Source organism: Akebia trifoliata, chromosome 11 (assembly GCF_017979445.1).
Source record: "Akebia trifoliata isolate Shusen 1 chromosome 11, ASM1797944v1, whole genome shotgun sequence".
NCBI classification, from domain to species: domain Eukaryota; kingdom Viridiplantae; phylum Streptophyta; class Magnoliopsida; order Ranunculales; family Lardizabalaceae; genus Akebia; species Akebia trifoliata.
The window spans coordinates 13,711,526-13,739,060 of record NC_141385.1 but is presented as its reverse complement, the minus strand read 5'-3'; the positions used below and the strand labels follow the sequence as shown (position 1 = coordinate 13,739,060).

The 27,535-nt window shown below is 35.2% G+C and overlaps 1 protein-coding gene across 10 annotated transcripts in view; it reads right to left on the bottom strand.

Moving 5' to 3' along the window:
* Window positions 1-26,335, bottom strand: part of LOC147390998 (uncharacterized) — a 36,037-nt gene extending 9,702 nt beyond the window's left edge. For all 10 annotated transcript variants that reach the window (XR_015170243.1, XR_015170244.1, XR_015170237.1 and 7 more), the window contains exon 1: window positions 26,047-26,335. The gene's annotated coding sequence lies outside the window, so the exon portion shown is untranslated. The remainder of the gene's footprint in view (window positions 1-26,046) is intronic.
* Window positions 26,336-27,535: the final 1,200 nt, after the last annotated feature.

The window sequence follows — 27,535 nt, the reverse complement described above, 5'->3', positions numbered from 1 at the left end:
AAAAAAGAGAAACAAGAGAGGGCTTCTACTGACACCCCAACTTTTATTTATCCTCAATTATTAACTTTTTTTTTTTAATTTGGGTTTAATAAGTAAAATTTGGAGTGCCAATAGCAATTCATTATTGTAAATAAAATTCAATGGACTCCAAGTGGGATGCAAATTGCCAGTTTGAAAATTGGGTGAGGTGTATCAAATATCAATTAAAACATAGGTGTTAAAATCAACTTTTATGAATTTTACAACAACTTCAATGTAGTGAGGTTATATATTATATTATTATTTTTATTATGTATGTTGTCAGTATGAGAAAAAAAAGGGTAAATCTAATATACCTCAAAGGTTAGGGGATTAAATCAGAGTTTTTTTTTTCCTTTAAAAAGTTCAATGACTTGCCCATGGGTAGCTCCACCCCTAATCCCATCTCAAGCAAGACCCATTGACTTTTAAAAAATCGAGTTTCTAAATTGGTGGTGTTGAAGTTGAGTCTTCCAGGGGTTTCAGCAAGTTGAAGGATGAATGGGTCAGAGAGACTTGCGTGTGGTATCGAAGAAGGTTGAACCATGAACCTGATCAGGGTTTTGGGTTTTGTGGGAGATGGGTTGATATGGTGGAGGCGAAAGGGGAGTGGGAAGGCTGAAGAGGCCATTAAAGAACTCTGAAACAGTGAAGTAATATAGAGGATGGAAGAAGACGAGTTGTATTTCCCAAACTGAGTTACGAATTCGGTGCTTCGATCAAGGGAGGAATCGGGTAGAGTTTTATCAACTGTGTGATTTTGCGGAGGCTCATTGAAGGGTCGATAGTTGAAAGAATTGGCTGATTTTGCCAAATGAATCGGCAACTAGAAAGTGTTCTTATCGATTCCAAACACTGAAGTTACAAAAACGGAATGAGTTCGACGTGATTTTAGCCGTACGAAGGCTTTTCCAAACGGAGAATAAATCTGATGAGACTTGTCCACCATTGAAAGAAATTTTAGATAATTTAAAATAAAAGACTTAAAAAAATAGTTGGTGGTGATCCCATATGGAAATTTTATCAAATGGAAACATAACACAATGGGACATGACCAAGAATTTAGTTAAAGGAAACCTAAAGGGTTCATCAATAAAAAATAAACAAATTTGTAGAAATTTTAGACACCAAGTTCTCTACAAAACACAATTTAACTCAATAAGATTATTCAATTGAAATACCTATCATTTTTCATTGAAAACTAGAAGACAATGTATTAACAGATTAATAACAAAGAAACGAAATCAGAAGAAATTAAGCAATACCTCAGACGAAGAAGAGAGATCTAGAGTGATTTTTTAGGATTTGTTTTGTGGCATTGATGAATAAGCTTCAGTTCTTATTATTTTCAACTTGAACTTTGATTTACTTTTTGATTTGAACTTTGAGAGATCAAAAATCCATTGACGAGCCGTACGAAGGCTTTTCCAAACAGAGTATAAATCTGATGAGACTTGTCCACCATTGAAAGAAATTTCTGATAATTTAAAATGAAAGACTTAAAAAAATAATGGGTGGTGATCCCATATGAAAATTTTATCAAATGGAAACATAACACAATGGGACATGACCAAGAATTTAGTTAAGGGAAACCTCAAGGGTTCATCAATCAAAAATAAACAAAATTGTAGAAATTTTAGACATCAAGTTCTCTACAAAACACAATTTAACTCAATAAGATTATTCAATTGAAATAGCTATTATTTTTCATTGAAAACTAGAAGACAATATATCAATAGATTAACAACAAAGAAACGAAATCAGAAGAAATTAAGTAATACCTCAGACGAAGAAGAGAGATCTAGAGTGATTTTTTAGGATTTTTTTGGTGGCATTGATGAATAAGCTTCAGTTCTTATTATTTTCAACTTGAACTTTGATTTACTCTTCAATTTGAACTTTGAGAGATCAAAAATCCATCGACGAAGTGAAAAGATCTAGGTGTTTTCGATTTGAGGGACGTGAACAATTGAAGAAAAAGGCATAGAGTAAGAGTGAGAGCTATGGATACGTGATTTATTCATTTTTGAATATATCAACCACTTTGGAGGGGGGGTTGGAGTCACCACCATTCATTTTGGAAAAGGGTGTGAATGGTTACTCGGATTGCATTTTTTAAAAAATACGTCATTTTCGATATTTTAGTGACTCTCATACGGATATAACTCATTTAGTCTAACTTTTGATTCAAGGTAAGGGGGTCTATTTTATGGAGTAGGAAAGGTGTTAGGCACCCTATTTTATCCATCGTTGGTGGTAATCTCAGATTCGATCCATTTTTGAAAATAAAAATAAAATAAAAAGGAATTGGAAAAATTCGACGTGTGTCCTCAAGTTTGAGGAACTTTGATGTTTGTTCAAGCCATTAAGGGCACTCTTATTGAAAAAGGGACCCTTCGATGACTCAAACCATTGTGGTGTGTGTGCAAAAGTATAGAGAAGGGGGTATGAGAAGAAGATGGAAAGTTGGAGGGGAGAGAGAAATGTGATCCTTGTTCAAAGCCCACCTTTTTATTCTTAACCTTCTTTGACTTTGTTCAAAAGATGAGTCTTCTTTGAATTTTCTTGATTTGCTTGGGAGAGTTGAGAGTTGAGAGAAAATTAAGAGTTAAATATTGAAGGTTAAAAGTTGAGGTGAGTTGAGAGTTGAGAGTTGAGATTAGAGGGATGAATATGATAGTGAGAGAGAGTGATTTTTCTTATGAGACTTGGGATCTTTTTTTAGGAGATGAGGAGGGTATTTATAGGGGCTTAGAGGATACTTTAGAGATATAATGACGTGAAATGTTGGGAAAGTAGATAATGGCATGAGTTTTGAAGGTGGGGGTATGAAATTTAAGAGTTAGGATGAGGGTAGTTGTGTAATGAAGGTAAATGGGTGATTTTTAACCCAAATGGTTGGATCCTACCTAACCCATTTGGGTGGAGTGTTTGGTGAGGTAAGATGATGGATATTTAAGATGGTAGTTGTGATTGAATAGTGTTTAGTTTAAGAGAATGGATAGTGTAAGAGGGTGGTTGGGTGGGTGAGGGAGATTGTGACATGTAGCAAGATGTGTGGAGATTAGAAGTTTAGATGAATTGATGGGAGAGAATTAGTGTTTGATTTGAGAGGAGGGGTGTAGGTTTAGTGTTGTAGAGATGTGTTTGTAGGTAATGATAGTGGTAGATTAGGAGAAGGTGATGGTTGGTTAATAGGGAATGATGAGGATATGTTAGGAGGAGGTGTGGGTTGATGTGATTTTTTAGAGAAAAAGTAATGGGATAGTTAATTTTTTAGAGAAAGGTGATGAGAGTTGGTGATTTGATGAGGGAAGTGAGATGAGGTGATACCATTTGTCATTTTTGATGAAAAAGTGATGATTGATTTGATGTTGGTGGTGGTTTGTGGGTTAAGGTTATGGGTTGGATATGCATTGAATATGGGTTTGGGCTTAGTAGTGTTAGGCTTGGTTTTTTTAGAAATGATTTTGGGTTTTAGGAATTATTTTGGGTCATTTTGGATTGGATTTTTGATGGTGGGTAGGTTTTAGGGTGTGGCGCCCCGCCAAACGCTAACACAAATCCCAAGGCCAAATCCCAAGGTACTAGGTGGCACCTTGAAATTTCGGCATGGTCTCCTCTGTTTATGTTAGCGTTTCACGGAACTCAAACCTGATAAACCAATTTATAACAAAACCTGTATATAAAATGTAGATACAGGAAAATAACAGCGGAAGACTAATTACATCTAACATGTAAGTAGATCAGAGTGCGGAAGATTTAATCATATACAGGCTTACAAAATACTCTCACTCTAACATAGGCCTAAACTCTCAATCCAAAAACTACATACATCCTGGATGAAACTGGCAATTCTAACGGATGTAGCCTTAGTGCTCACCAGGCAATAAACTCTGATCGTCGATCTGACCGACCAGATACTCCTCAAATACTGACTCTACGCCTGTCTCGGTAGCTGCAAGTGCTGAAACTAAAAAAAATAGGAAGAAAAGGGTGAGTAACGAAAGTTACCCAGTAAGTCCACAGCCAATTCCTACCAATAACCCTTCCTAAGCATGATCGAATAAAGCATATTGAATATTTTTAATACATGCAAGGTTTTACAAGATAAAATACGATCACTGGTACATATAGCCAGGATGAGGCAACTAAACAGTTCTAAAAATTTCACATAACATCAATCATCCATACTCATTATACATTTTCCATTTTATGCAAATACCGTTGGCAACATTAAAATAATAGACATGCTTCTCAGTTTGTAATTCGAAATATAACGACATATACATAATACAAATGGTGGAGTATTGGAATTAAAGAGTTGGGATTCACGACTGGATCGCTCCCAGTCAGGACATGATATTCCCCAATAACATCGTAGTTCCTGATTTTGTGGCTGGTCGTGTCTACCACGCTTGCGGAATCATTATCCGGCTCAGGCTGGCCGTTTGACGTGACCGTAAGCAATGGGTCTCTTTTCGATGTGTCAGAACGTTCGACTACTACTAGATTGTTAGTGATCACTGACTAATCATCTTCGTCTATGCCTATCAGGCGTGCATGTGATTCCCAAATGACACTCCACTCGTATACGACCACCTTTACAATGCACGTTCACTCACTGTAAAGATAAGAAAGGAATGGACCCGGATTCCAGTTGTGACTCCACTCTCATACGCGTCCCATACCACGTATGAGTTTGGTGGTCCCTACCGTACATCCCAGGATAGTGTACCCCTCCGGATGATGTGACACACTATCCCTTCAGGCATTCACAAACCCTTTAACAGCTCACAAAATAGCTACGTACATATATGATTTTTCATTTAAACAAAAAGAGAAATTAACAGAACAGGGTTGAGAACGGATATCCAGTTCCTACCATGCAACCGTGGCCACCCGGCCTAAAATAAATAACAGTACTCAGCGCAAGCGCTAACATAATCGGAAATAAACATGCAACCCTTTCATTAATAACCTGGATATCCTTTCACCAACCTACACACAACATACAATGTAAAATGCCGACATCACCCCTCGGGTGTGATTCTGACATTTTACCGTTCATTCCCTTTTCTCATTCTCTCAACATTCTCATTTTTCATCCTTTCAAATCAACCATTCATTTCCAATCTTTCAAAGTCATTCTTTTGGTCTTTCCATTGAAAACCACCGAAGTTTATTCAAAAACAAGGTCCCGATAATGCCCGGGGCAAAAGTTGTTAAAAATAATGAAAGCTGGTGAAAATTTGGCTAAGTGTCGGAAACTCAATTTTTCAAAGTTTTCGAAATTGAAAACGGGTTTTTCGAAATGAAAGTCTCGTTCATGAGATTCGACACCATATAGTTTTTGTAATCTAATTCAAAGGAACGCGAAAGTTATTTCATTTTGAAAACTTGCCGAAAACGTCGAAAAATACGTTTTGTTCTTAAAACCAAAATTCGGATTTTGATCCTTTGAGATTTGGATCTTAAAACCATTCCCATTGTTCCAAACAACACATTTTTAAAACAAACAACACATTTTTAACAAAATCCCTAAATGCAAGTTTCAGAAATCTAAAGTTACCAATAAGAATTGGAAGTCCCTTACTTGGTTGTGAACGCCAAGGGTACAAGCTAGCACTACAAATCAGGGTTGGATGGCTCGAGAGTCGAGGTTGGGCTGACTTGGATGCCTAATAAGCAAGGGTTTGCAAGGTATCCGACAATGACGTTCTCCTTCTTCGCTTCTACAATGAAGTATAGACCTAGCTCCTAACTCGATGAAGCCCTCGGATGGAATGTGTTGAGGTTTACTCGAGCTACCCGGCTGGTTTTGATGGAGGATGGAGAAAATGAACAAGAATGGGTAAGTAAAGATGGTGAAGTTGTAGCTCTCGACGTGGCCGACAACTTTGTCTTCTTCGTCGAGGTTCAACTCGGCTTCGTTCGGGCTAGAACTTGAAGGGAAGGGTTGAAACCCTTGGGTTGAGAAGTGGCTGCCGTTTGGTTTCCTTGGAGAAGAAGAGAAATGAAATGAAATAAAAGAAATAAGATTTCTTTTATAATAAAGCTGAGGGTATACTTGTAATTTCCCCATCATTTCTAGTTTCGATCGTAACTTAACTATTCGGACTCGGAAAACGACAAACGAATATACTATTTCGAATAATTTTTCACTACGGATCTAATGGTTTCATCAAATCTTTTCGATTCTCGTTCTAACGAAATTCCACTGTTTAGGGTCCCACTTAACACGAAATTCGAGGATTCTATAACTTCTCTATCCGAATTCGAATTCGGACTTGCTTACAGGCTAATGTATATATTTCGATCCTTTTGAATCTAATGGAGAAGTTGATTTTCCTCGAAATTAATCATAACAAGATCCGAGTAGTTTACTCTAAGTCTCTCTTTCGATATTTTCTTCCAAGTCTCACCATTTAATTTCCTCGAGATATGAGTTGAAAATCTGGGGTGTTACATTCTCCCCCCCTTAATAAAAATTTCATCCTCGAAATTTGAATCATATCTTATCGAACTTTTTCGCCACCCTACTAACACAATATGTATAACCAACAACACCTGTATGCGATTATCATTCATTCAAGTTTTCAAGCCCATTCCTTTTATAACTCCTAACCGCATGTCACATAGTTTTCATCAACCCAATACATGCATCCATTAATCACTCCAAATCATTCTCATGCCCCAACTAATTTATTATTTGTATAATCCTCAAATACAATCAACTCACGTCATATCAATTCCCCACCAATTTCTATCGATAATTCCTTCATACCTCCTCTCGTTTATCATTGTTTTCCTTACCAACTACATCGCCTATTATGCGTACTTGTACCTATAATGAAAATCACTCTTCAATACGCTGTTTTACTACAAACACCATTATACTAACACTACTTCGCAAATCACATCAAACCTTTATTCCCAATACACCAATATTTCTACATTCGACTCCATATTCCAACTTTTGCTTATCGTGATGTCTCCTTAAGGCCTTTGTCATAATCTTCGTGATTTAAAAACCTAAATCATGGGGGTAACTCTTACATCAAATAAATTATTTCACAATTAAATCACGCGTGAAGGGTCTGACAAATACTTCCTCGGCATAGCACGTAGAACACGCGGTGAACCTACTTAAGATCTATTCGACTACTTCAAACGGTACCATAAGCCGCAAGTCACATGCCTTATTTCCCTACTCCCAAAATCACAGTATTGCCCAGTTACTGTTTAAATATCAATTAATTCTTATTCGTGTAACTTTATATATTTTTCTAAATCATACATATTTCCACTTATCACCCAATACTGATAGTACCATGATTAGCCTTTACAAATCTCACAGCTATCACTCATGAATTTCAATTCATAAGCATTATCGTTGTCTTACCTCCTTCATCTATTTTCTCATAATTCTCTTAAGTCACCATTAATGCAACCTTATTACAACATTATTCTTCCTCGTATATTATATTGATCCACCTTGTTTTCAAAATTACATTTTCTACCTAAGTCTTCCCTACCGTCATTCCAATTCATTTTAGCAATACTATTTACTTATACTATCGTCAAATTCAACATGCTTCCCCATTCATAAATTCATTCCTTACATCTCCTAATGAAGCGCATCTTTTACACATCAAGTTTTACCTTCAAATACTCGTTCGTTTTTGTCACACACCAAATTTCGGTTGTTAGATTGCACACCTCTATTCGGTAGATTCCTACTTAATCTTTTCAAAAACCTAATTCCTCCTTTACAAGGCATCATTCTAACATCACTTTTTAACAATTACGTTTAGCCTTAATTCACACATACTCAACACCATATTATTATCACGTCTTGAATATACTTATACCACAATACACATCTCTACTCATAATACCCTTCCTACCTTACCTAACTGTGCCTATCTCCTCAACATTCTTTGTCCCATAGTTTTTCACAACTTTTCTGATAGTGTTGTAACTAGTTTTATTACTCGATCCGTCTCAATAAATTACTGGCTCCAATAAGTGTGCAAAATTTTAGCAACAATATATGATCTAAAGGAATCAATATTAAATAGAACTCCAATTTCTAACATCATAATTAAAAATCGTACCTTCTAAGATATTGTCGGAGACAGTTGGTTCCTCTTGGGTCACAATCCCTGCCTGCGACTGTGATAGATGGCACTCTCTCCTAATATGTCCCACTTGACCACACCCATAACATGTTAATGACTTCGTCTTCGTAGATTTCTGTAGAGTGAGCAGTTGACAAACTGGAGTCTGAATTCTCTGGGTCTGTCTCGTTGGTACTCTTGGCCCTATTGGCCTCGTTGGAATTCCAACAGCTCTATGACTTGGTGATGAGGGAACCCTACAACTCGGTGGTTGAGTAGCTCTATTCTGTGGGTAAACTGATCCCGGGGAGATTGGCCTCGAATACATCGGCCTCTTGGCTGGGTCTGATTTAGGAAGATGGGAAGTCGAGGGTTGACTGGTCTGTCCCTGGCACGTCTGTAATTCCATCCCTTCCCGTTTACAACCACTAGTTCGGTCCGCTTGTGATGGTATAAGCATGTCATCGATCTTGTTAAAATCCGATGACCTTATTGTTCCTTGAATTTGCCCATCTAACATCTTTCTGAGCCACGCATCTTTAATTGGTCGACGTGGACCTGAGCATTGCACCCCTGTGTGTCCCAACTTACCACATTCATAACACGCTACCACTTTTTCTTTCGATTGATTTAACATCATATGATGTTGTTTCTTACAAAACTCTTCCATCTCTTGCACGGGTATTTCTATAGTCTCGCTACTTATGTATGGTCGTTTTCCCCGTGACCCTACTAGTTTCGTAATTGTCTGTCTCTTGTTGGATCCTAACTCTCCTTCTTTAAGTTGGCTTGGAGGTGTTGATTGTACTATCCTTATTTCTTCTCGTAATCCTCCCTGTGCTGGGATATCTACTCTATGGTTCTTTTGGGATTCATCCTTAAAATAGTGGTTGAGCTTTTCTTCTATCTTCTCTAATCTCTTTGTCAGTTGTCCCACCATAATCATTTGAGCCTCAAACATCTCTGATTGTATCTTTTCCATGCGTGCTTGACTATAGGATAATTCCGAGACTGCTTCTATTAACTGTTCTATCTTGGTGAGTTTACTCAACCCAGGTAGGTCTTCCCCACCACTTTGATTCTGCGTCATGGGTCCAGTTGTAACTCTACTTCCTTGCATCTTTCCTAACCTGCGAGTTCAGTAATCTACTATTTATCAGAAGCAAGGTACTCCTTAGATCCATGTCAACATCATTCTTACGAAAGCATTAACCATGATTATAATACGTAATCTAGTAATGAACACCATTTTCATTACTGTAGAATGAACCTAGAATCTTATCTTAGACTTACTAAGCTCTACGGACTTCTAGATACGGAAGAGCTTGTAATCCCAATACGGAACCACTGATAAGCTTAGATATTGGATTCCTAGTAACGCTCTATAATTATCTCTAATGCCTGTGGTATCAATCTATTCTCCAAAGCATAACGGATCTGTATCCCATACGGATCTAATATTGTGCTCTGATACCATCTGTAGCGCCCCGTCAAACGCTAACACAAATCCCAAGGCTAAATCCCAAGGTACTAGGTGGCACCTTGAAATTTCGGCATGGTCTCCTCTGTTTATGTTAGCGTTTCACGGAACTCAAACCTGATAAACCAATTTATAACAAAACCTGTATATAAAAGTAGATACAGGAAAATAACAGCGGAAGACTAATTACATCTAACATGTAAGTAGATCAGAGTGCGGAAGATTTAATCATATACAGGCTTACAAAATACTCTCACTCTAACATAGGCCTAAACTCTCAATCCAAAAACTACATACATCCTGGATGAAACTGGCAATTCTAACGGATGTAGCCTTAGTGCTCACCAGGCAATAAACTCTGATCGTCGATCTGACCGACCAGATACTCCTCAAATACTGACTCTACGCCTGTCTCGGTAGCTGCAAGTGCTGAAACTAAAAAAAATAGGAAGGAAAGGGTGAGTAACGAAAGTTACCCAGCAAGTCCACAGCCAATTCCTACCAATAACCCTTCCTAAGCATGATCGAATAAAGCATACTGAATATTTTTATACATGTAAGGTTTTACAAGATAAAATACGATCAACTGGTACATATAGCCAGGGATGAGCAACTAAACAGTTCTAAAAATTACACATAACATCAATCATCCATACTCATTATACATTTTTCATTTTATGCAAATACGTTGCAACATTAAAATAATAGACATGCTTCTCAGTTTGTAATTCGAAATATAACGACATATACATAATACAAATGGTGGAGTATTGGAATTAAAATAGTTGGGATTCACGACTGGATCGCTCCCAGTCAGGACATGATATTCCCCAATAACATCGTAGTTCCTGATTTTGTGGTTGGTCGTGTCTACCACGCTTGCGGAACCATTATCCGGCTCAGGCTGGCCGTTTGACGTGACCGTAAGCAATGGGTCTCTTTTCGATGTGTCAGAACGTTCGACTACTACTAGATTGTTAGTGATCACTGACTAATCATCTTCGTCTATGCCTATCAGGCGTGCATGTGATTCCCAAATGACACTCCACTCGTATACGACCACCTTTACAATGCACGTTCACTGGTAAAGATAAGAAAGGAATGGACCCGGATTCCAGTTGTGACTCCACTCTCATACGCGTCCCATACCACGTATGAGTTTGGTGGTCCCTACCGTACATCCCAGGATAGTGTACCCCTCCGGATGATGTGACACACTATCCCTTCAGGCATTCACAAACCCTTTAACAGCTCACAAAATAGCTACGTACATATATGATTTTTCATTTAAAACAAAAGAGAAATTAACAGAACAGGGTTGAGAACGGATATCCAGTTCCTACCATGCAACCGTGGCCACCCGGCCTAAAATAAATAACAGTACTCAGCGCAAGCGCTAACATAATCGGAAATAAACATGCAACCCTTTCATTAATAACCTGGATATCCTTTCACCCCACCTACACACAACATACAATGTAAAATGCCAGACATCACCCCTCGGGTGTGATTCTGACATTTTACCGTTCATTCCCTTTTCTCATTCTCTCAACATTCTCATTTTTCATCCTTTCAAATCAACCATTCATTTCCAATCTTTCAAAGTCATTCTTTTGGTCTTTCATTGAAAACCACCGAAGTTTATTCAAAAACAAGGTCCCGATAATGTCCGGGGCAAAAGCTGTTAAAAATAATGAAAGCTGGTGAAAATTTGGCTAAGTGTCAAAAACTCAATTTTTCAAAGTTTTCGAAATTGAAAACGGATTTTTCGAAATGAAAGTCTCGATCATGAGATTCGACACCATATAGTTTTTGTAATCTAATTCAAAGGACGCGAAAGTTATTTCATTTTGAAAACTTGCCGAAAACGTCGAAAAATACGTTTTGTTTTTCTTGAAACCAAAATTCGGATTTTGATCCTTTGAGATTTGGATCTTGAAACCATTCCCATTGTTTCAAACAACACATTTTTAAAACAAACAACACATTTTTAAACAAAATCCCTAAATGCAAGTTTCAGAAATCTAAAGTTACCAATAAGAATGGAAGTCCCTTACTTGGTTGTGAACGCCAAGGGTACAAGCTAGCACTACAAATCAGGGTTGGATGGCTCAAGAGTCGAGGTTGGGCTGACTTGGATGCCTAATAAGCAAGGGTTTGCAAGGTATCCGACAATGACGTTCTCCTTCGCTTCTACAATGAAGTATAGACCTAGCTCCTAACTCAATGAAGCCCTCGGATGGAATGTGTTGAGGTTTACTCGAGCTACCCGGCTGGTTTTGATGGAGGATGGAGAAAATGAACAAGAATGGGTAAGTAAAGATGGTGAAGTTGTAGCTCTCGACGTGGCCGACAACTTTGTCTTCTTCGTCGAGGTTCAACTCGGCTTCGTTCGGGCTAGAACTTGAAGGGAATGGGTTGAAACCCTTGGGTGAGAAGTGGCTGCCGTTTGGTTTCCTTGGAGAAGAAGAGAAATGAAATGAAATAAAAGAAATAAGATTTCTTTTATAATAAAGCTGAGGGTATACTTGTAATTCCCCATCATTTCTAGTTTCGATCGTAACTTAACTATTCGGACTCGGAAAACGACAAACGAATATACTATTTTGAATAATTTTTCACTACGGATCTAATGGTTTCATCAAATCTTTTCGATTTTCTCGTTCTAACGAAATTCACTGTTTTGGGTCCCACTTAACACGAAATTCGAGGATTCTATAACTTCTCTATCCGAATTCGAATTCGGACTTGCTTACAGGCTAATGTATATATTTCGATCCTTTTGAATCTAATGGAGAAGTTGATTTTCCTCGAAATTAATCATAACAAGATCCGAGTATTTTACTCTAAGTCTCTCCTTCGATATTTTCTTCCAAGTCTCACCAATTAATTTCCTCGAGATATGATTTGAAAATCTGGGGTGTTGCATAGGGTTTAGGTAAAATGGGGTTAAACCTAATTTAGGAGAAAGGAGGTGAGAGATTGATTTAGGAGGGTTGAAGGTTTATGGGCCTTAGGTAAGCTTAGGGTATTTTTGATTCGGGAGTGGAGCGGTGAAGGTTATGGGAAGTGGTGGGTGTCCCAAGTCTCATTTTTTAATTTTATTCATTTTATTGATGTTTTTTGAAATCATTTGATTGATCAGAATGCCATGTGTTGACAAATCGGGCTTTTTAGGCCCGTTGGTGAATTTTATTGAAAATCGAGTGTTTTTAGTTTCGAAAGCGGAGCGGTGAAGGTGGGAATAGGTCAAGTCCTTTTTTATGGTCCACTGGTCCCTTAGGGGGTCCTTTGGTTCGATTAAAGCGTCGCATTTGGTTGAATTAGGCCTTTTAGACTCGTCGACTAATTTTATTGAAAATCTGGTATTTTTGGGCCCTTTCGAGTGGGTGCCCGTTCAAATTGGGGTGTCTACAAGAATGAGAGATTGTTTCGTGCAATCAAATGTCTGATTTGATCAATTGATGTTCTCGAATGTTTGATTTGATCGATCGAGCTTCAATATTAAGGGATTTATGAGTTTTCAATTGAAACGGGAGATTGAGAAGAAATTCTCATTTTCCTTGAAAAAGAAAATCGAATGAGAGATTGAGGGATTTGTGAGTTTTCAATCAAAATAGGGATCTGTAAGTTTTTGATGAAATAGGAGATCGATACAGGGATTTGGGAGTTTTTGATGAAACAGGAGATCGAATGTGATTTTTCGTTTAGTGTTCTCCAATGGCTCCAATGTGAGTTTCCAATGAAAATTCTCATTTTTTTACTTTGTTAAAAAGAATAAAATCTGGTGGTTCGTTGGGCTTAGCCTGTCGAATTATTTGTTGGGCTTAAATGTGGGTTTTGGGCCGACTAAAATAAACGTGAGACATGGGCCGTCGAATTTAACGTTATATTAATAATGAATTTTAGCTTTTTTGAGGTAGTGAGTAGGGTTGGGTCGATCGATCAAGTCTGCCTGATCAACATTGATGACTTCATTAGGAGGCAAGCCCCCAACATGGCTAGAACAGATCAGTTGTTCTACTCGACATGATCCTGATTAATGACCTGACTGGGAGCCATAACGTTACCAAGAACATGATCTAGTATGGTGATCGAATTACCTTCCTCGTCCAGCTGGAATGGGGGGACTCACCCAAAGTCGCCCGACCATATAAGTACCTTCATGTAAGAAGGAAGGATATGACTATCGACTCTTCCTCCTTTTCATCATCTTCGTACTGGAGTCGGGTAGCCTCGAAGCTTTCATGATAGGCCTTGGTAGATGCTTCCTCTGCTGTCCGAGAGTATTGAGCCTACAATTGACCCAACAACTTCTTGGTCTCTATTTCGTCTTCTTTGGCTTGTGCTACCCTGGCTTTTGTCATTGCTGATTCAAGCTGAGTCGCCAAAGTAGAGCTGAGATTAGCTTCCAAGCACTGTTCAAAATTGGCCTTGAGGGAGCCCAAGGTCCTACTATTTTTCTTTTTTCCTAGAGATCCTCCAGTTTTGCATTTCTCTTCTGTACTCTTTCCTTATAGCTTGCAAGTTTCAATTGAAGTTGGGCTTGGGAACTTGCTAGCTTCTTACTCTTGGCCTCCAAGGTTTTGTTTGCCTTGGTGAACTGGGCCAAGTTCGCCTCCATCTCCTCCTTGGTAGTAGATAGATGACACTAACTCGCCCTGGAACAAAGTTAGCTTCTCCTCATACTCCTTGGTCAGGGTAGCTGGGTGGTTCTCAACTTCATACTACTTTAAGAATGTAAAATATCAGTAGGCTTTGGCTTGCAAAAGAGAAAAACAATTAAAAGAAATGACAAGATATGGAGCGAATGGTGTAGTGCTAGAAGAGTAGTGTGTGACCTGATAGAGGCCATGAACGAACCTCCCAAAGACCAGATTAGGGTTGGCCTGATCAACAAGATCTCAGTCCTTGATAGGAATAGAGTAGGAAAGTTGAGAGGCAGCAATGATAGGATCTTTCACCCTGCTACTCTTGTTGAAAACCTGGCTAACGTCAGTAGTGTAGTCGGGCCAAAGGTTGTTGTTCTCATTCTCATATTGGAGAAGTACCTCAGGGCTCCTCCATTAGAAGGCTACATCCTCCAAGGGGGTTTTGAGGTCATTGGGGCCCTCTTATTCTGACCCATTTAGGGGTAAATGGCTATTTTTCTTGAGCTTACGCCTTTGGTTTTTGGTTGCATATGCTTCGTTATTAAACCACATGTTGACTGCTCTAAGTTATCTGCTCGTTCTACTATATGTGTCTTTATTGGCTATGGTGAGGGCCAAAAGGGTTATCGTTGTTTTTATCCCAGTGCACAAAAGTCGTATGTTTCCCGTCAAGTTGTTTTCTACAACACATTCCTTTCTTTTTTATTCCTACGAACTCTCACAGTTTTACTAAGTCAGATCTCATATGCATTGATCATTTTTCTGATGATGTTGATGTATTGCCTATTGATTGTTTCACCCATACATTACTACCCCCTCTTCTGTTTATTTTACAGGTTTTGACGATCATCCTCCTCCCTCTTTAGACTATCAAGTTGTTTCTGAGGCTAAGGCTCATATACCTGATCTTACTACTTTTGCTCGTTTTTCTAACGTTTATGTTCACAAGACCACGAATGTTTCCTTTGTCAGTACTAATCCTCTCTCGACAGACTCCCCAACAAACTTTGTAGATGTTGATCCTGTTCTTTTTCACTATCCTCAACGCATTCGTAATCCTCTTCCAAAACTTGATGACTATTCATGTTATTCTATAGGCTTTTCTTCCTTTTTAGCATCTACTTGTAGTCTATTTGAGCCCACTTCCTACAAGGAAGCTATTCTTGACCCCTTCTGGCGATAGGCTATGGATGAGGAATTTTCTGTATTACAGCAAATAGGGACTTGGGATTTAGTAGCAGTTTCGCTTAGCAAGCACGCTGTTGGTTCTCATTGGGTCTACAAAATCAAGACCAAGTCTGATGGTTCTGTTGAAAGGTATAAGGCTAGATTGGTTGCAAAGGGGTTCACCCAACAACATGATTTTGATTATGAAGAGACTTTTGCTTCCGTACCAAGAATGACTATTGTTCGTACTTTGATTGTTGTTGCATCAACTTCTCAATGGCTTCTTTCTCATATGGATGTCAAAATGCCTTTCTGAATGGGGATCTGACAGAAGAAGTTTACATGAACCCTCCTCCTGGTGTGTTCCATAATCCTGGTGAAGTATGCAGACTTAGGAAGGCATTATATGGTCTCAAACAGGCACTTAGGGCTTGGTTTACAAAGTTTTCTATAGTGGTAGGTTCACTTGGTTTCCACTAATGCTATTGACTCTCCCTTGTTCATTCGTTCCACTTTTGCTGGCCGCATCCTTTTTCTTGTTTATGTTGATGACATGATTTTGACTAGAGATGACTTTGATGGGATTTCTCAATTGAAACTTCAATTAGGCTACCAATTTGAGATGAAGGATTTGGGACCCTTACAATATTTTCTTGGCATTGAGGTAGCCTCATCTTCTAAAGGCTATCTCCTCTCTCAGTCGAAGTATACTTCTAACATCATTTAGTTAGCTCGCTTTGCTTTGTGATGGTTCTCTTCTACCTGACCTGACCTTATATCGCACTATAGTTGGCAGCTTAGTCTGTCTCACCATCACTAGGCTCGATATTGCTTATGTAGTTCATATCTTTAGCTAGTTTATCTCATCTCGTACTACTTTCATTGGGCTGTTGTTATATTTAGCTAATTTATCTCATCTCCTACTACTGTTCATTGGGCTGTTGTTATTTGTATTCTTAGATATCTTCGGGGGACCTTACATCAAAACTTATTATTTCTTTCCACTTTTGTTCTGGAGCATAGAGCCTTCTCTGATGTTGATTGGGTTGGTGATCCCTTAAATTGCAAGTCCGCTACTGGTTTTTGCATTTTTCTGGGCGACTCTCTCATTTCTTGGAGAAGTAAGAAGCAAACTGTTGTTTCTTGTTTTTCCACGGAGGCTGAGTATCTCACCATGGCCTCGACTATCGTTGAGATCGTTTGGTTGCGCTAGTTGCTTGCAGATATTGGTGTTTTTCTCTCTACTCTCACTCCTATGTATTGTGATAATAAGAGTGCCATTTAAATTGCTCACAACTCTATGTTTAATGAGCGCACCAAACATCTTGAGATTGACTGTCATCTCACTTGCCACCATATTCAACTCCATACCATGACTTTACCTCTTTCATTTCTTATTCTTTATAATTAGTTGATTTCTTCACAAAATCTCACACCATTCAACGTTTTCATTTTCTTATTAACAAACTCTTGATGCTTCTTGTAACCACATCGTGAGTTAGAGGGAGGGGATGTTAAAGTACAAGTGTTTTGTTACAGTATAACTATTTGGGTATTTTGGTCTTTTCCTATCTGGGCATATTTATTAGCCCTTCTCTAATGTATTCAGAAAATGCTAAGTTTCTAATGAAGAGACAACAACTCTGTTTAGGGTTTTACATTTGTTAATAATCAACACTATACAAGAGGAATAATCCTCTCAAAATCATCCTTTAATAATATTTAAACCACAATGACAGTTACTTCCTCTCTAGAATGGCCAGATTCTCTCTAATGCCTTTTCTCTTTTCTCGATCTTTTACATTTTAACTTTCTTGTTTGTGGATCTTTGATTTCTTCCGTATTCGCAAATTTATTTATTTATTTTGTTTTTTTTTTCTCATTGATATTCCATCCCAAGATTCATGATTAGACTTTTTATCCCTACTAATTATGATTTTTATTTTTATTTATTTTTTGTAATGGGATTATACAACTTGTATGATTTTGAACATTCATTATAGCCATATAATCACTACCAAGATACCAAACTTCATCACAAACAACTTCTTGTACATTAATTATAAACAAGAGAAAGAGTGAATTCTTCTTTGCTTTAATCTTTTTAATGCATAAAAGCTGAATCGTTCTTATTTTTCTTGCTACAATACTTTATGGTATGGTCATTGAACTTTTGACAATTGTTACATTGAACATTGAATTATTTAATGAAGGGTTGAGGCTTTGATCTTCCAGTTTATCGATAAGAAAAAAACCATTGAACATGCATGTTTTAGCGAAGATCCTCCCCAGCCTCTTCCTTTAAAATAAGAAGTAGATTCAATTTGTCATTTTTTTGATTTATTCCTCCATTATTTCTTTCTCTTTCACAACTAGAATTTATTCGTCATTTTCCTCTAAATCCTCTTAAGAAAGAGAAAATTGATCCTGAAATGCTTGTTTTAGAGGAGAAGAATCCAATTGATTCATACGAAGTTCATATAATTGAAGCTATCCCTACAAACTTTCAATCAACAACAAAGACAAATCCTTGGATTATTCTATCGCCACAATAACATGTTCATGCATTCGAGTCAATCTTATTAGAATCTTTTCAACAATCTTTTGGTATTTTAATTTTTTTCACCATTCACTCTTAATTGATTTCCAAGAGCTTACACGGTTAAAATAATCTTCAATTGTTACTAAACCTTTCATCCTCCATGTATCAAATTCACTTATAAAAGTTTGTAATCTTAATATTTCCCCTTTGTTCTCTCTTTTAAATGATGCATAGAGAGTGTCCCCTATATACTTCGTCAATGTCACAAATGAGATGTTTTCAAATATGGCTTTATTTGTTGTTGAAAAATAATGTTTTCTTGTCTTTCTTGTGATTTTCCTTCAACTTTTCGAGTTATTCATACATTGTTGAGAGAGATTTGAAAATTTGATTCTCCAAATGAATTTGTTTGAATGCCCCATTAGTTATCATTTTTCCATTGAATTGAACTAGGAAGTTGAGGTTGCCACATATTGTTGGAAGTCAAGACCTTAACCTTGTTTTGACACCACTAAATGTTGGAATTAAACCAACTTGATGGAGGGAGAGGCAAAACAAAATAAGTAAATTGTTATATTGTGTAAAAAAACATACAAAAAAAAAAAAAAAAAATGAAGGTCAAATGGTTATACTACTCAAAGACCATCAAATCTCATTCATAAACTACTTAAAGAAAAATATACATAGATGATCTAACTATATAAGCCTCACCACAAATTAATCTTATTTTCTTTGTAGACACCCCAATCTACCCAAACCAAGTCCAAGATCTCATTCATAATCTAGTGGAGAAGGGTGGAACCCGAAGAATTTCAATCAATCAACTGGGACCCACTTCAAGTGGCTAAAATATGAGATTTAAGCTTTGCCCTTGCTAACCAATGGCCAGGCTTACATGCCTTGGCCATTGGTCACCTAATGTCAAGGCAAAATGCATTTTGGCCTACACTTACCTAATGTCTAGGCTAAAATTGTTTTGGCCTTCATTCACCTAAGGCCAAATTCGATTAAAAAGTTGTGCTTAGAGTGAGTACACTTGCTCTGGATTGCTTAAGGGAATTACTTCTTAAACCTTTGTCATAATTGCTTATTCCTTAAGAAAATCTAGTAATTTCACACAATACCCTTGCATTAAGCTTCACATAATTTTCCCACCTAGGCTTTTTAGTATTTATCTATTTCTTTTAATATTCACTATTGGTCCCAATAAAGAGCCAATTACCCTTTTAACCCCAATTTGTTGAGATTCAATTAGGATAATTAACCTTTAAACCCATCATTTCTATTAGTAACTCAAGGTGGTGTCTACTAAATTCCTTGAAAAATGATTAGAATCAAGAGACATTGACCTTTTTGCCCACCCATAAGAAGTCTCTAGAAACTTTAGGACTTTTACCTTTCTACCCTCAAGTTGTTAGGAGCCTAGTTAGTGTAATTGTTCTAAGTCATATTTTTTCACTACAAATTACATCTCATTGCTCCTAGGTTCTTTAGAGTTTGACCATATTCAAGGGATTTAGACACTTTTATCTCTCAAATAGAATTTTATAGAACTTTGAGTGTTTTGACACCTCTACTGTTTGATGAAAATGATTGGTAAGACTCATGAAGGTGTAAAGACATCAAGGACAACTTGATTAAGGGTATTCAAGTCATTTGTTGAGATTTTCTTGGGAATATTTTGAAGTTAAGGTTTTCAAATACTTATATCCCCAAATGTCTCCTTTGAGCCTATAAATAGAGGACACATCCAAGGAAAAAAGGGAAAGGCGAGATAGAGTCACAAATTTTGTCAAAATTATTTCTTGAAGCCTTCTTCAGTAACAAAATTCTGCCCAATTAAATTCTTACTCATCTTAGAAGCCTAGAGGAAGAAAATAAAAAAAGAAAAAAGAAGAGAAGAAGTCCAAGGTGGGGATAACCATTTATATTTCTATTTTTTTTTATGTAATAACGCCGCTAAATCCCACTTCTATCTTATCCCATTCTTTAATTTCAAGCATATTTAAATCCTTACAATGTAGTGTAGTTTATTTGTTTATAAAGACATAAAGTGAAAGAGAGTAAATTTGCACCATGTGAAGTGAACTATGGCTTGAGTTGTGTACCCAACTTGATATATAACAAGTATATATATGTGAGATGAGTGTTTGAAAGCCAAAAAGGTGAAATCTATGAAGAGATTTGCACCAAAAGCTCAAGTCCACAAAAAATTTCAACAAACGTGTATTTTCATGATATGAATTGCTCATTGAACTCTTTTGTAAGTTTAGAGACCAAACTATACTTCGTATGATTCTTAACTACTTAGTAGCTTTTCTAACTTCAAGATGTTAGCTATTTTTGGGCGTTCATGTGGATCCAACTCTTATTATTCATGTATTAGGACTCCTTTTGGAGTTAGAGTCCTAATAAGGTTGACTTCTTATTTTTTCTATAAATAGATAAGATGTGGGACGTGAATAATAAGAATAATATATAACAGAAAATAAGACTCTTAGGCCCTGTTTGTTAAACTGAAAAAAATAAGTGCCGAAAAAAATAAACGCTGAATTTAAGTGCTGAAAAGATTGTTTGTTTAGATGTCAAAATAATGCTAAATTCATTAAAATTAAGCACTAAATTTGCAGAATCATGTTTGTCACATATTGCTGAAAACTGATAAATTGTCTATTTTACCCTTACAATCATATTATACATTGTTTACATATTTCAAATGCTCATTTCTTATCAAACACAATAAAATATATTATTTTTTATAAAATTAAAATACAATTCATTTTTAAATAAAAAAATAATATTAAAAATTTTAATTTTTAAATAATAATTTGTATTTTTAAAATCCCGTAAATTTCAAATTAAAAATAAGAAAGTCATACAAATCACCAAAATTTGAAATCAATATATCTATCAAAATTTTGAGATCAACATTGTCATACCCAACAAAATAACATCATTTCATATATTTACACTACTAAGATGATTTGCAATCTGATATCGTAAGATAATCATGAATGCTTATTCAGATTGTCCAAACAACTTTTCCACGTCGAGATGAGTATCTCCACCATTAGTTACTTCGAGAAGATTATCTTCATCATCATATTGATGAAAAAGCTCATCAACTATCAAAATTTTACAAAGAAAATTATGAATTGTTATATATGCAATCACTATATTTCTTTGAGTATGAAAAGAGTATAGTGCCATCCTTTTTTAAATTGGGAACCGTGCCATCAAAACTCCAAAAGCTCTTTCAATTACATTTCTCAATCTAGTATGTGCATAGTTGAATATTTCCTCCTTGCATCTAGGATGTTCACGACGAAAATCAGATAACCAATAACGCATATTGTGATATGGTGCCATAAAACTTCGTGTGTGCGTGTGGTAGCATCAACCGAATAATATTTATCTACATCAAAATGAATACATTATTAAATTAAAAATATATATAGATATTATATTTATTACTAATAAAATTATATGAAATACTAATAATACCAGATGAAGGTATTAGAAATCTATTTGCAGGATCACGAATAGTCTTTATTAAGACCCTTGAATCACGTGTCACTCCTTCCCATCCAGCTTGCACGTATGTAAATATTATATCAAAATTACAAATAATCATTACATTTTGATATTATTCAGACCTTTCCCTTTTCTTGTAAGGAATTTGTCTATCCGATGGAATGCAAACATGGATGAGTGTTCCATCAAAAACACCAAGAGCACCCTTGTTAATTAATTAAATAAATACATTACTATTGGTAAAAAATATAAACATAAATATAAATTATCATTGGTAGAAAGTTAGATACCTTAAATATTTATCTAAGATGTTGATGGGTTCGAATTTTTTCCATTGGTTGATCGAAAGATGGTGATATAATCATATTTTTGGAAAAATACAACATAGTTAGTAGAATCTTATGAAAATACTTGTTGATTGTTTGCAATGAATGTTGGAATCAATTTTTTATTAGTCGATACCGACAATTATGACCCACTATCATAAGAAATATTGCAATCATCTCCGAAATTTTCACATGTTTACTATCCACAAGCCATCCTCGCTCTTGAAATAAACAACAAAGGTTAACGAATGACTCATTTTCCATTCTTAACAACTCATAACAATTTAATGAAAGACCTCTTAAGAGTTCATTCACAAATTGTGCACCTGTAAGTGTTGATACATTGATTACATTTTGAGTGATAGATTATCGTCTAATACGTTTCAATATGAACTTCAATATTAATATTATTAGAAGTCTTCGTTGTTATGGTGTCATATTTACTGTTGCATAAATAATTTGTATACATATAAAAAGTAATATGATAATCAAATATACATTCAAAATAATAATATTCCAATATTCAAATTTAAATAAACTCATTTAAAATGAGAGCGTTCCAACATTAAAGTTTAAAGAAACTCATTCAAAATAAGTGTTCCAACATATCATAAACAACGAAACAAACAAAATGTTCTATCAAAGATAAAAACAAATTCACAAAACTACCATTAAGATATCATATATGAAAGCCTATGATAAGTGAATAGCAGTAAGCCAAGATAACTATAGTGTTGGATCTACCAATTCCATCCAAATTGTCCTATACTCCTTTCCCTTAACAAATGCATTAAGCGCAATATTATAGAGGTGTCCTCTTTTTTCCACCATCATTATTTCATTCAAAGATTTCATGTAGTTTTGTATCGAGGGTCCATTGTCTGTATCTTTCACAAGAACATTGATAAGTGTTTGAATATTATTTTGAAGATCTCTTGATCATTCTTTTTAGGACGTTTTTTTTACGATAAAGTATACACATTTTCTGAAGGAATTGATACATTGGGAACACTCTGTACTAAAGATTCATCATCCAAATTTTATGATTCAAACTCATCAAAATTTTATAGATCTTCTCCAACTTGAGATGATACATCCACGGGCAACCCTTCTCTATGTGGACCTCATACATTATCTCCCGTGGTCATTGTAGATTAAAATAATGTATATAATTCACGTGCAAATATCAATGACTTATGACGAATTTTTTTTGCTTTTGGGTATTTTTGAGACACGTTAGGATCATATTAAAAGTTAGTCCACTTATAATATTTTCAAGATTTATAAATATATAGTAAAAGTATAGGTTTAGACATGCCTTCAAGTAGTCATCCCTTCTTTCACCAGTCCAATGAATGGTATTTATTTTTACATTGTATTCATGACTTGTGCAAGTTGTAAGTCGCATCCAAATTTCATATTGTTTCTTTTGATAATCCCATTAATTTTTTAGTTATTTTTGCTTAAAAGTAGTTAAAAATTTCTTGTTCATTTTAACTATAATTCTATTCCATGACTGGGATTTTAGAGTCTCCTCCAATCTTCCTTCACGATTAATTTTTTCAATACATAGATCGATACAAATTTTTCTAACCCTTTCATCAAGCCAACATGCTCGGTTGCTTTCATTAGAATCCATATCTAAATGTAATAGAAAAATAAAAATAAACGACTATATAATTTAAACAACTATAAAAATAGTCCATATCAATGTCAGTTATGTTCAAACATGGAAAATAGTGCAGACTACCATTCATGGAACAATTGGTAAAATATAGGCACACCAAGAGTAATTAGTAATAACTAATAAGTAATTTGTAAGACTAGAATAAAAGAAGGGGATTTTAGACCTGTTTCGTCATAATTAAAAAGAAGAGTAATGTTTTTTTGACACCTCCGATAAAGAAAACCAAATGATCTACGATTATGTGATGGGAGTGTAAGGGCGTCATATTATCACGACTCTAAAAATGACCATTGTTTTTTTACTCTCCTCCATACTCTCCTAACGTGGCATGTGTTAGAACCATGGATTTTTCTTTTCAAGATACACAATTGTATATATTTATGGGGATGTGTAGTAAGATTTCGAATCTTACTAAGGGTTGTTGAGCTCAAATGGATTGCCACATTGGAAATCGAACACCATAGCCTTCTACATTACAGGGAAAAACTCAAACAAAAAAACATGTTTTTTTTTTCTTTTTTGGGGACTTAATTCAAGGTTTTTAAAATGGACAACTACCGAATTTAAAATTAAAATCTAACGATGAAAAATAATATTTTTAAGTATATTTTTTTTATTTCACAGAATTTTGTCCTCTACATTAGTGTGGCATCATCAGATCCATAGTGCCAAAAATCATGATAATGAAATATTATTAGAATATAATTTTTATTTTTTGATACTTATTTTAGGGTTACAATTTAAATTCGAAATATTTACAAAATCAAATTAAACTCGCACCAGTATTAGACAAACAATATGCATACTAAACCCATATTAGAATCAATGTCAAATAAACAACATGAAAACTATCTTAACTAAGGGTTTCTATCATATGATCAAGGAAAATTCTATTTAGGATATGTAAAATAATTTTTTTTACAGACAAACAGACCCTAAAGGCTCTCTGCCATCTTTTCTGCAAAGAGGAAACTTTCCAAGCTTGGACTAGGGAAATTCTCTTTTATTTTATTTCTGTTAATTTAATATTTGTTTAAAACTAATTTTGTGTCTGATTAGCATCATTATTAGAAATTGAAATTCTTACAAGAATATCTCTATGTTGTTTATCTTATTTGGGTATGAAGTATTTCCCTAGAAAATCATATTTGTGAGAGAACCCATGATTTATTGCTGTTTAGGTTCTTGAATTCTGCTTCCAATACATAATTATGTATATAAAAACTTTCTTTTAATATCACAATGTGCTTTTTGGAAAACCCATTTCTCCTTTGAATTCATGCCTTCCTTTGCTGTTGCTTCTAGGAGTTCTTTCAAAGTCAACCTATTAAGATTGTTTTAAATTCTAGTCTTCTCTATCTCTAAACATGAGGTGTGTTCAAAGGGGGTGTTGTGGTCATTACCCCACATTGTTTGATGCCAATACCCAGACCTTCATGAGATTGGTGGTCCAAATCACAGCAACAACATCCATCCCCAAAAGAATTTTCTACACCTACTTACACGGTATACGGTTGAATCCATCCCTGTCCCTTCCCACAATTACCACTTATTCGGCCCTCAAAACCAGAGAGAGAGAGAGAGATTGATACTTGGCAAGAGAACATTGTGAGAGAGAGATTGATACCTGGCGAGAGTGATGATAGAGATCTAACAAGATAGAGACGAGAGAACCTATAGAGACGTATGAGATCAAAGTGTTTGGGATGAAATAAAAGACGTGCAAATTAAATTTGTTTTGAAGGGCATATTTGTCCACAAAAAAAAATCGGTGCTAAGTGCAAATAGCGAAAAGCATTCAACATCTTTTTTACGTTAAAAATTTTAGCCAAATTTTCAGCACTTTGTGCTGAATTTTTCCGATAAACAAACGCGCTAAGTTTTAAAAAGTGCTGAAAATAAATTTTTTCAGCAAATAACTCTGAAAAATAGCGCAAACAAATAGGGCCTTACTAAAAAGAAACTTCTTCTCTCTAAGTTGCAAGTTTCTGGGTTTCTATCAAGAGGATCGTAGGGTTTAAGGTGTGGAAATAGAGACAACTCTAGTAGCGTCGACGTGACGATTTTTTGGACTTCCAATCTTCGGGGATCAACTCAATGTGACACGACTCAAGGTTCAGATCTATAATATTTCTAACATTGGTATCAGAGTCGAATATGTTTCGTACTTCGTTGTGTTATTCGAATAAAATCCTAAATCATTTTTTTAATCGAACAAAACCTATGATTTCTTCTAGTAGAAATTTGGGTATTTTTCTTTAATCGATTTTTGGGACATAAATTTATTTAATCCCTAAATCGATTTTGGAAAGAAATTTTTTTAATCGATTTTGAACTAGAAATTTGGGGATCTTTCATCTAATCCTCGTCGGACACTTAGACCCTATTTGTTTTTTGATTTCTATTACTTCTTGTTGAAGTTCAATAAAAAATCAAGAAGGGGAAAAAGGAGGTAGAATCTAAAAAATAAAATAAAATAAATAAATAAATTAGAAGAAGAGATCTGAAGTGACTCACTCGATCTATGTCTCCGATCAAAGCTTAGGCGCGGCCATAGCTGCTGGTTCGCCGTCAAAGCTCTCCTCCGTTAGGGATTTGGATGGTTATGACTTCATCTAGGGAGAGAGGAAGTAGCAGTGAGGTTAAAGATCTCTTAACCCATTTTTTCTCGTTGAACCTTGCTATGGACTCACGGCTTGGGTGCCATGGACAATCCCTTGATTGCTTCGATAGCATGGGGAGATTGAAGATGATCTTCATCTTTGTTTTAAGCTCTTTCAAACTATTCTTCTTTTGTTCTACATATACCTTCACAGACAAGATAATAACTTAAGAGAACCTTTATATTCTCAAGAATAGCTAATAAGATTAATTTTGATGTATGTTTAGTACATCATAGTTTGATATTTTTTTTATATATAAAGCTGATGTTTATTGTTAGAAAACTGATGTATGTTTAAAATTGATTTTTTTATTTTATATACATTCAGATACATCAAGTTTTTTATGTTTACCCCTTTAACTTATTAACACATATAATATGTCATTGTTGTGTGGCTGAAATATTAGAGAATATTTTGTTTTATACGGCTGGAATTTTTTGTCACTTTGTGCAATAATGACTAAAGTTCTTTAATGCAGTTTGGTTAGATATAAAACAATGAATAATATTTTTTTTTTATATACATCATAAGCTATATAATGAAATGACATTGATTTTAATTTGTTTTGTTAGTATACAACATTGGTCGTATAGCTAATCTACACTGAGTTCAACAAAACTCTATGATAGTTGAATTAATGAATTGAAATGGATTTTTAATATACAACAGTAGGTTGTATAGTTAAATAACATCAGTTATAAAAATTGCTCACCAACTAAAATTGGACTATTTATTTGGTGTAGCCTTGAAGCAAATTTTAAATTCTAAGATTATTTTATGAACATCACTCTTCAAAGATTGTATGGATGCACTTTAAAATAACAAAAATTACTTGTTAATAAAATAGCACATACCATGCAAATCTATATCTGTGATACATCTATGTTTAATTGCTTGATTATAGTTGCCTGAAGAACTTGATATCAACAATTACTTTTGTGATCAAATTTAAATATTTATTAAATTATTACAATTTAGAATGGTAACCTTTGGGGTTCCTTTCTAAAATTTGCGCGTCATGGATTAAACAATTAAGATCAAAATTATGATCAAAAGAGATGATTGCTAACTTTGACAATCGTCAATGTTTAGTTTTTTTATCTGATGTCATAACATTGATCTTGATTGGTTGATCTAAGGGATTAAGAAAATTTTTGTGTGTGGCATAATTGATAGATATAACAAAAATTATATATATTTTTTAATTTAATTTGTGCATATTTTTTTATTTTATTGTATTTTTTTATACAGTATTTTTCAATGGCATCTAAAAACGTAGTAGCAGATTTAAATAAGAGAAATTGGATGGTAATAATTATGACATTTGGCACTGTAAGATCCAG